Source organism: Phyllostomus hastatus, unplaced genomic scaffold (assembly GCF_019186645.2).
Source record: "Phyllostomus hastatus isolate PE091 unplaced genomic scaffold, TTU_PhHast_1.1 phas_contig_10, whole genome shotgun sequence".
NCBI classification, from domain to species: Eukaryota; Metazoa; Chordata; class Mammalia; order Chiroptera; family Phyllostomidae; genus Phyllostomus; species Phyllostomus hastatus.
Window position 1 is genome coordinate 2,008,931 of NW_025333499.1, and position 8,353 is coordinate 2,017,283.

Below are 8,353 nucleotides of genomic sequence, written 5' to 3' on the forward strand. Positions count from 1 at the left end.
TCCTCATAATTCTAGATCTATTGAAAGTGCCTCTTGTAGTTTGCAAGCAATATATTTATTTCTTTTTCTGTCATTTGTAATGGTTATTCTTTTATTAAAAATTGTTGTTCTATTACAGTTGTCCCAATTTTCTCCCACCGCTCACTCCTTCCCCATCCACCCCTAGCTATTTCTTTTAAAAATAGATTTCTGTCATTTTCAAATATTTAGAGTAGAAGCAGGATGCTGGAGCATGTAATCAGTCCTCTACTCTCCATACTGTTTTGTGACTTGTTTTTGTCATTAAGCAGTCAGTATATGAGGTATCGATTAGGGTCCCTTAATTGCAAGCAATGAAATCTGATTTACTCTAACAAAAGAATAAAAGGAATTTACTGGAAGAAGAATGATAGAACCCATAGAATCAAAGAAAAAACTGAACAGAACCTCAGAAAGGACAAGAATCGGGTCATCTTCTAAGATCTAGGTAATCACTTGTACTGGATGCCATTGTTGAGATATTTTCAAGCAATATTTTCCTATTTTTTCTGTTATTATACTAAAAAAAAAAGAGTACCATTACCATTAACTACCTCGTAGACACAGACAAAAGTATGGTGATTACCAGAGGAAAAGGGGACTAAGGGGGGAAGTAGAAGAGGGTAAAGGGAGGATAAATGATGATGGAAGGAGACTTGACTTTGTGTGGAGAATACACAATACAATGTACAGATGATGTATTATGGAATTGTGCATCTGAAACCTATACAATTTTATTAAATGTCATTCAAATAAATTCAATAAAATATTAAAAGTATTTATAGATATACATACATGTGTGTAACACATAAAGCAAGGATATGCAAATGGAAATCTTTATTTCTACAACCAATCAAGAGACTGTGACTGGTATTTATTTTTTTGGTTGTTGGTTGTTTTTTATTATTATTTTTATTGTATTTTCCTATTACCATTTATCCCCCTTATACATCCTTCCCCACCCCACAATTACCACACTGTTGTCCATGTCCATGAGTCTTTATTCCTTTTATCTGGATCTCTCCACCCCTTAACCACCCATCAAATGCTGTTATTTACTCTCTATCTATGAGTTGGTCTCTATTTTGCTTGTTAGTTCAGTTTGTTCATTTGATTCCACATGTGAGTGAAATCATATGATATTTGTCTTTCTCTGACTGGCTTATTTCACTTAGCATAATGTTCTCCAGGTCCATCTATGCTGTTGCAAAGGGTAAAATTTTCTTCTTTTTATGGCCAAGTAGTATTCCATTGTGCAAATGTCCTGTAGTTATTTTATCCATTCGTCTACTGATGGACACTTGGGCTGCTTTCATATCTTGGAAAGTAAGTGACTCTGCAATGAATGTAGGGGTGCTTATGTTCTTTCAAATTAGTGTTTCAAATCGGTGGTATTTCCTTGCAGTTTTAATTTGCATTTTTCTGGTGATTAGTGACATTAAGCATCTTTTTACATATCTGTTGGCCATCTGTATGTCCTCTTTGAAAAAGTGATTATTCAGGTCCTTTGACCATTTTTTTAATTGGATTGTTTGGGGGGGGTTGGTATTGAGTTTTATAAGTTATTTATAAATTTTGGATATTAACCCCTTATCAGATGCATTGGTGAATATGTTTTCCCATTCAGTGGGTTGTCTTCTCATTTCATCAATGGTTTCTTTTGCTGCGCAAAAAGTGCAAAAACTTTTGAGTTTGATGTAGTCTCATTTGTTTATTTTTTCTTCTGTTTCCCTTGCCTGAGAAGATATATCAGAAAAATATTGCTATGAGCAATGTCTGAGATTTTATTGCCTATGTTTTCTTCTAGGATTTTTATAGTTTTGGGTCTAACATTTAAGACTTTGATCCACTTTGAATTTATTGTTGTGTGTGGCATAAGAAGGTGGACTGGTTTCATTTTTCTGTATGTATCTGTTCAATTTTCCCAACACCATTTATTCAATAAACTATCTTTAGCCCATTTTATGTGCTTGCTTCCTCTGTCAAGTATTAATTTACTATAAAGGTGTGGGTTTACTTCTGTCTCTCTATTCTGTTCCATTGATCTATGTGTCTGTTTTTACTAGGCTGTTTTGATTACTATGGCCTTGTAGTATAGTTTAATATTAGGCAGCATGATTCTCCAATTTTGTTCTTCTTTTTCAGGATCACCGTTGATATGCAGGGCCTTTTGTGGTTCCATATAAATTTTTGAAATATTTGTTCTAGTTCTGTGAAATACATCATTAGAATCTTGACAGGAATTACGTTGAATCTATAGATTTCTTTGGGTAGTATGGACATTTTAATGATGTTAATTATTCCTATCCATGAACATGATATGTGCTTCCACTTATTTGTATCTTCTTCAATGTCTTATAATTTTCTTGTGACTGGTATTTATGACCTCCCTCCCCCACTTCCAATTCTAAATTTTGAGCCCTTGGTGATCCTGCCTATATGGAATTACTTTAGTCTTCCACTACCTTTTACTTTTGGACTTGGTGGTAGCAGGAAGTGCCAAGGAGATGGTACCATCCATACTCACTCCTGCCCCACTGGACAGCAGCAGCTCTATTTCCCCTTGAGAGAGTCAATCATGCCAGCCTAATCAGTAACTCCCTCCCTTTTTTCTGGCTTATCTCTCCAATGGCATGAGAAGCTTGATATGATAAAATAGCTGTTGTCGAATAATCCCTCAGGGGAAGCATTCTTCTCTTCAGTATTAAAAACTTTAAACTGGAAGAGTTCAGAGTCACAAAGACAGGAAGCAATATGTTTACAAGTGGTTCATTATGTGTAATTGTGAGACAAATCACTCCTCTTTCTATCCCTTGATTCCTGGATCCATGTGTTCTAGCTATGAATAAAAGCACCACATATTTATCAGTTACTGTAGAATGGTACCCCAATTTAACAAGGTGGTGTATCCCAACTGGTACTACTATTACCCTTCCCATTCTATAAGGCTAGTTTCTTTGGGTGGTGGGATATGTGGTAAAACCAGTGAATACCAGGTCATTGACTGGGTTTTTCTGTTGTAAGATGAGTTTCTTGGTCAGAACAGTGTTCTATGTAATATTATAATGGTAAATGAGGTGTTCAATAAGTGAGATTTGCAGAAGCATAGTCAACAAGAAAGATAAATCCATTTCCAGAATAGACATTAGAGAGATAATAAGTCACTGCCTCCTCCACAAGCTAGGGGGCACAGTATAATCAACATGCCACTGTGTAGTTGGTTTGTCCTCTTGAGCCATAATGCTTCACTGGGAGCTCATGACAAGCAATCAGGTTTAATAAAATGTCAGTCGACAAAGATCAATTCAGCCTTATTAGGAGGAGTTGGTCCTTTGTTCATGACTCCTTTGAGCAAGCACTGGGTGACTGGGAAGGGAGGTTGACTGATAGTCATGGGATGAGTCATCTTGTCCACCTGAGTATTTAGAGCCTCTTCTGTAGTTGGGGCCTTTGGTGAGTATTCTCAGGTTATATAAATAGTCCCAAACCCTGGGACCATTTTGAGAGTTACGTGTGCATGCTTCTTCCCCAGATCTCTATGCCATTATACTTTCAATCTTGCTCCTTTCCAGTTCCCACCCCTCCAACTAAACCATTAGAAATTGCCTATGACTTAGTGTAGGTGCACATTTCTGTCTTTCCTTCCTAACAAAATGCACTATCAGTTTTATTGCTTAAAGTTCTGCTCACTGATAAGATGTTGCTTCACCATTGCCCTCCCTGAGTAGAACTGTAACACTGTAGCAGTCTACTTCTAACTGGTGGTAGCAAACATATCATAGACCAATCAGTAAACTAGGCTAAATAGTTTTTTTATTCCTCTATAATTTGGCCATAGGTAATTCTTCATGATCCCATAGGTATAGGATCCAGGGAATGTGAGCTACCTGCTCACAAAACTTATTTCTGCTTCTAGTACCTGCTTGAGTGAAATCTTGTATTTACTTTCCTTTTATTATGGAATACTTGTGGGAACACCATATTTTATTCCTTGGTAGATCAGAAATAAAAATTAATGATAACCATCTAAGGATGTGTGCCTAGGAGTATTGTATGCCTAGGGTAAGGCATTCAGTCTCCACCAGAGCAAAGCAAGATGTACTACTCAAAAGGAGATCAGTGCTTAATGAAGAGGCACAGATTTATTTCAATCCCCTAAAAATCTCAGTTGAAACTCCCCCGTCAGAATCTTCCATAGAATCCCTTTCCTTTGCAGATTAAACTGTTTGTTACATTAAAGAGATAGGGGGGAAAGTCTGAATGAATTTTTGATTTTGCAATGTCTGCAGTTCCCCTCCCCCAGTCAGCACCTAAGAGAGAAAGGGAGCTTTCCACCAATTCTTTTGTGATAGCCTGAGGTGTAGAGATTCCTGGAGAGCAGTTGAGAATGTCCTTATCACTACAGCTCCCAGGAGATACATACTCTCATGCTAGCTCATACTTCAACAATTGCCTCCAGCAATCCATCAAAATTTCTAGTTTCAAGTTCTTACTCTCTTATATGGTATCTAACAGTACCTGTCCCAGGGAAGCAAATGTTCAGGTCCTGCATGTCCCTGTGGAGCTTGTCTCTCTCCAGGTCATTTGACTTCTGACTTCAGGTCTTTATGAAGTCCTTAATTTGCTCTCTGTTCAGTTTTTTTTCTCATCAGGGCAGGAGTTACATCTTTCTAGCTCTCTACTTGTTCAAGTTGAAAATGGAAGGTCTTAAGATATTGAAATTTGAATTTCACATAATTTTCATATGTCACAAAATATTATTCTTCTTTTGACTTTTTCATTCCTGTAAAAGTGTAAAAACCATTGTTACTTCACTGGCTGTAGTAAAGCAGGCAACAAGCTAGATTTGGCTCACTGGTGGTTGTATGCCAACCTTTGACCTAAGGGATTTAATGCTAGTTTATGGATGGTCATCTCTTATGGGGAAAAGTCTGTAGAAGGTCTTCCAAAAAAGGTTTCCTCACTCTTAGAGATACATAGAAAAGACAATTTACATTCTTAACTTTGATGATGCATGTCTGAACATGATACATGAAACTTCAACAGCCACCCTGCAACTCTGAGGGGACTAGCCTGAAGGTAATGCCAGGAGACTGAGGATGGCAGAGCAGAAAAATGAAAAGAATTTGGTTTCTTGAGGACACACACTATCAAGCACCTAAATTAACAAACACTTCAGCCATACTACTTCAGAACTTTTTATTTTTTAATTAAAAGAATTATTCATTGATTTGAAAGAGAAACAATTTGTTATTCCACTTATTTATACACTCGTTAGTTGATTCTTATATGTGCCCTGACCAGAGACCAAACCTACAACCTTGGCATATCTGGACAGCTCTCCAAAAAACTGAGCTATCTGCTCAGGGCTCAGAAATTTTTATATGAGATAATAAAATTTTCTTATCTTTAATTATTGTTTTCTTACCAAGTTATAGTTTTTCTAGGCATCCTAACTAAAACAATGAGTCCAATAGTCTAGTTTCTTTTTACATCATGAAAATAAGTATTCTGGTCATTGACAAGTGCTGTTAAGAGAATGAAAATACAGTCACAGATGGGAGAAAATATTTACAAATCATATATTTAATAAAGGACTTGAGTCCAAAATCTATAAAGAGCTCTCAAAACTCAATAATAAGAAACAAACACAATTAAAATAAATAACAGGCAAAAGATTTGAGCACTTTACCATTGGAGATATAGGGACTGCAATAAACACACAAAAAGATACTCAACATCATTAATCATTGGGTAAATGCAAACCACAATGACATACCACCACTCCTTATTAAAATGCCTAAAATTAAAAAGGCTAACCAAACCAATTGTTGGGGAATATAGAGGAACTGGAACTCTCATACACTGCTTGTGAAATATAAAATGGTACAACCACTATGGAAAACAGTATGGAGGTTCCTCAAAGAATCGGCAATCCCTCTTCTGCATATCTACACAAAATATTTGAAAACATTTATGCACAAAGATATGTGAACCATTATGTTCATTACATCATTACTCATAATGGCCAAGACATGGAAACATCTGAAGTGTCCCTAAATAGATGATTGGATAGAAATGTGGTACAGATATACAATGGAATACTACTCAGCCATAAGAAAAGATAAAGCAGTGCCATTTGCAACAACATGGATGGATCTTGAGAATATCATGCTAACTGAAATAACTCATACAGAAAAAGTCAAGAACCGTATGATTTCACTCATGTGGAACATAAAACTGAAAACAACAAATGAACAACCAAGACAAACAAAAACTCATAGACACAGACAACAATATAGTGGTTACAAGAGGAAAAGGGAGGTGGTTGGGGTAGTAAAGGGTAAAGGGGGTCAAATATATGGTGAGTAAGGAGATTTGACTTTGGGTGGTAAGCACACAATGCAATATACAGATGGTACATCATAGAATTGTATTTGACTTGGGGTGTTGAACACACAATACAGTGTACAGATGATGTGTTGTAGAATTGTGCATCTGAAACCTGTGTAACTTTTGCTATTCAGTGGCACCCCAATAAATTCAATAAAAGGGTGAAAAGAATTGTACACTTGAAAGCTATATAGTTTTATTAACCAATGTCACTCCAGTACATTTAATTTTAAAATGTTAAATATATATCTGCGATGTGATTGAACCATTCTTCTCCTAGGAATTTACCCAAGAGAAATTAAAGCACATTTTCACAAAAAGACTTGTACAAGAATATTTATAGCCATTTTTTTGTTTCCAAAGGCTCTATTGTTAAATATACTTTAGAAAAGAAAGACTGATCTTATTGCTTCCAAGTCAATGGAATGAAGAACTGTGTCTAGGGACACATCTAAGTTGAGTGGAAGGTGGTTGATGCTTTGTCCACCTCTTGTTCATAGATACAGTTAAAAGAACAAGACTTATAGTTGATTAATTCTTTGGGCTTAAATGATAGCCTGATTTCTCTCTCAGTACTTTTTACTGAATTGCTGCTGTGAATGATGTTCCTGCCAACTTGAATGCAATAGCCTCCCTGAATGGTACCTGGCTTAGAGTCTGTTGCATTGGTCTCCCCAAGCATCATTCTTCTTGTCTTCACTGCATTCAGCCCCTCCCAGACCATGGCCACTGCAAGCCCTGAGTTCATGTACTTCACATTCATGTACTTCACCAGCCTGGGGTAGAATAGGCGGTCTTTCAAGTCAATGTAGTGTTGCTTCAGGAGTACCTAAAAGGCCTGAAAAAACTTCATGACCACAAGGCTGAATGCCTTCTGCTTGAAGCAGTTGAATATTGCCCACTAGGCTTCACTGCATGCCATCCTTGATGGCAATGAAAGTGCGCTCCAAGTTTGCCATGGTCAGAGGAGCTAGCTGGGGGTTAGAGGGAATGCAAAGGGTAACTGAAGAGACCACTGGAGCCAGGAGTCACCCCTATAGCTACTTTTTTTTCTTGCTTTGTTCCCAATATCCATGCTATTTTGATATCTATCTGGATTCTTCTTTCTCTCCCCTATCCCTCTTTGACTTGGGAATTGTGATCTCTTTCAACACTGAATTTTTTGTCAGATAAAAATATTCTCCCATAAACAAGAATTTAGTATGTAGCATCCTCTGACATTTAAGAAACAAATATTTCTGTGTATTTAGAATCCTACATAAATAATTACAGATATATGTTACATACACTGAGTGTAGTATTTTAGAATCTAGCCTGAGTAGATGGTGATATCACTAATAGAAATTAAGAGCACAGTTGCCCAGGTCCATGTGTCCACACACAAAAAAATTAAAAACACAAGAAAGCTCACATATTTATGGTCAATTAATATTTGACAAAGGAGGCAAGAGCACAAAATGGAGTAAAGACAGTCTCTTCAATAAACAGTGTTAGGAGAATTGGACTGGTACATCAAAAAAAAAAAAAGAATGAAACTGGGCCAGCAACTTACACCATACACAAGAATAAACTCAAAATGGATAAAAGACTTAAATACAAGTCGTGATAACATAAATATTCTGGAGGAAAATATAGGCAGTAAATTTTCAGATATCTCACATAACAATATTTTTGCAGATACATCTCCTAGGACAAGGGAAATAAAGGAAAAATAAACAAATAGGACTACATAAAATTAAAAAAGCTAAAGAAACCGTCATCAAAATGAAAACAGAACCAACCATATTGGAGAACATATTTGCCAATGATACCTTGGACAAGGGTTTAATCTCCAAAATGTATAAAGAACTCATCTGACTCAACCCCAGGAAGACAAACACTCCAATTAAAAAATGGACAATGGATCTGAAGAGACACTTCTCTAAGGAGGATGTACAGATGG

At 36.5% G+C, this 8,353-nt stretch overlaps 1 pseudogene; it reads right to left on the reverse strand.

Moving 5' to 3' along the window:
* Positions 1-6,862: 6,862 nt before the first annotated feature.
* LOC123814574 lies at positions 6,863-7,370 on the reverse strand (annotated as a pseudogene).
* Between the last annotated feature and the right edge of the window lie 983 nt (positions 7,371-8,353).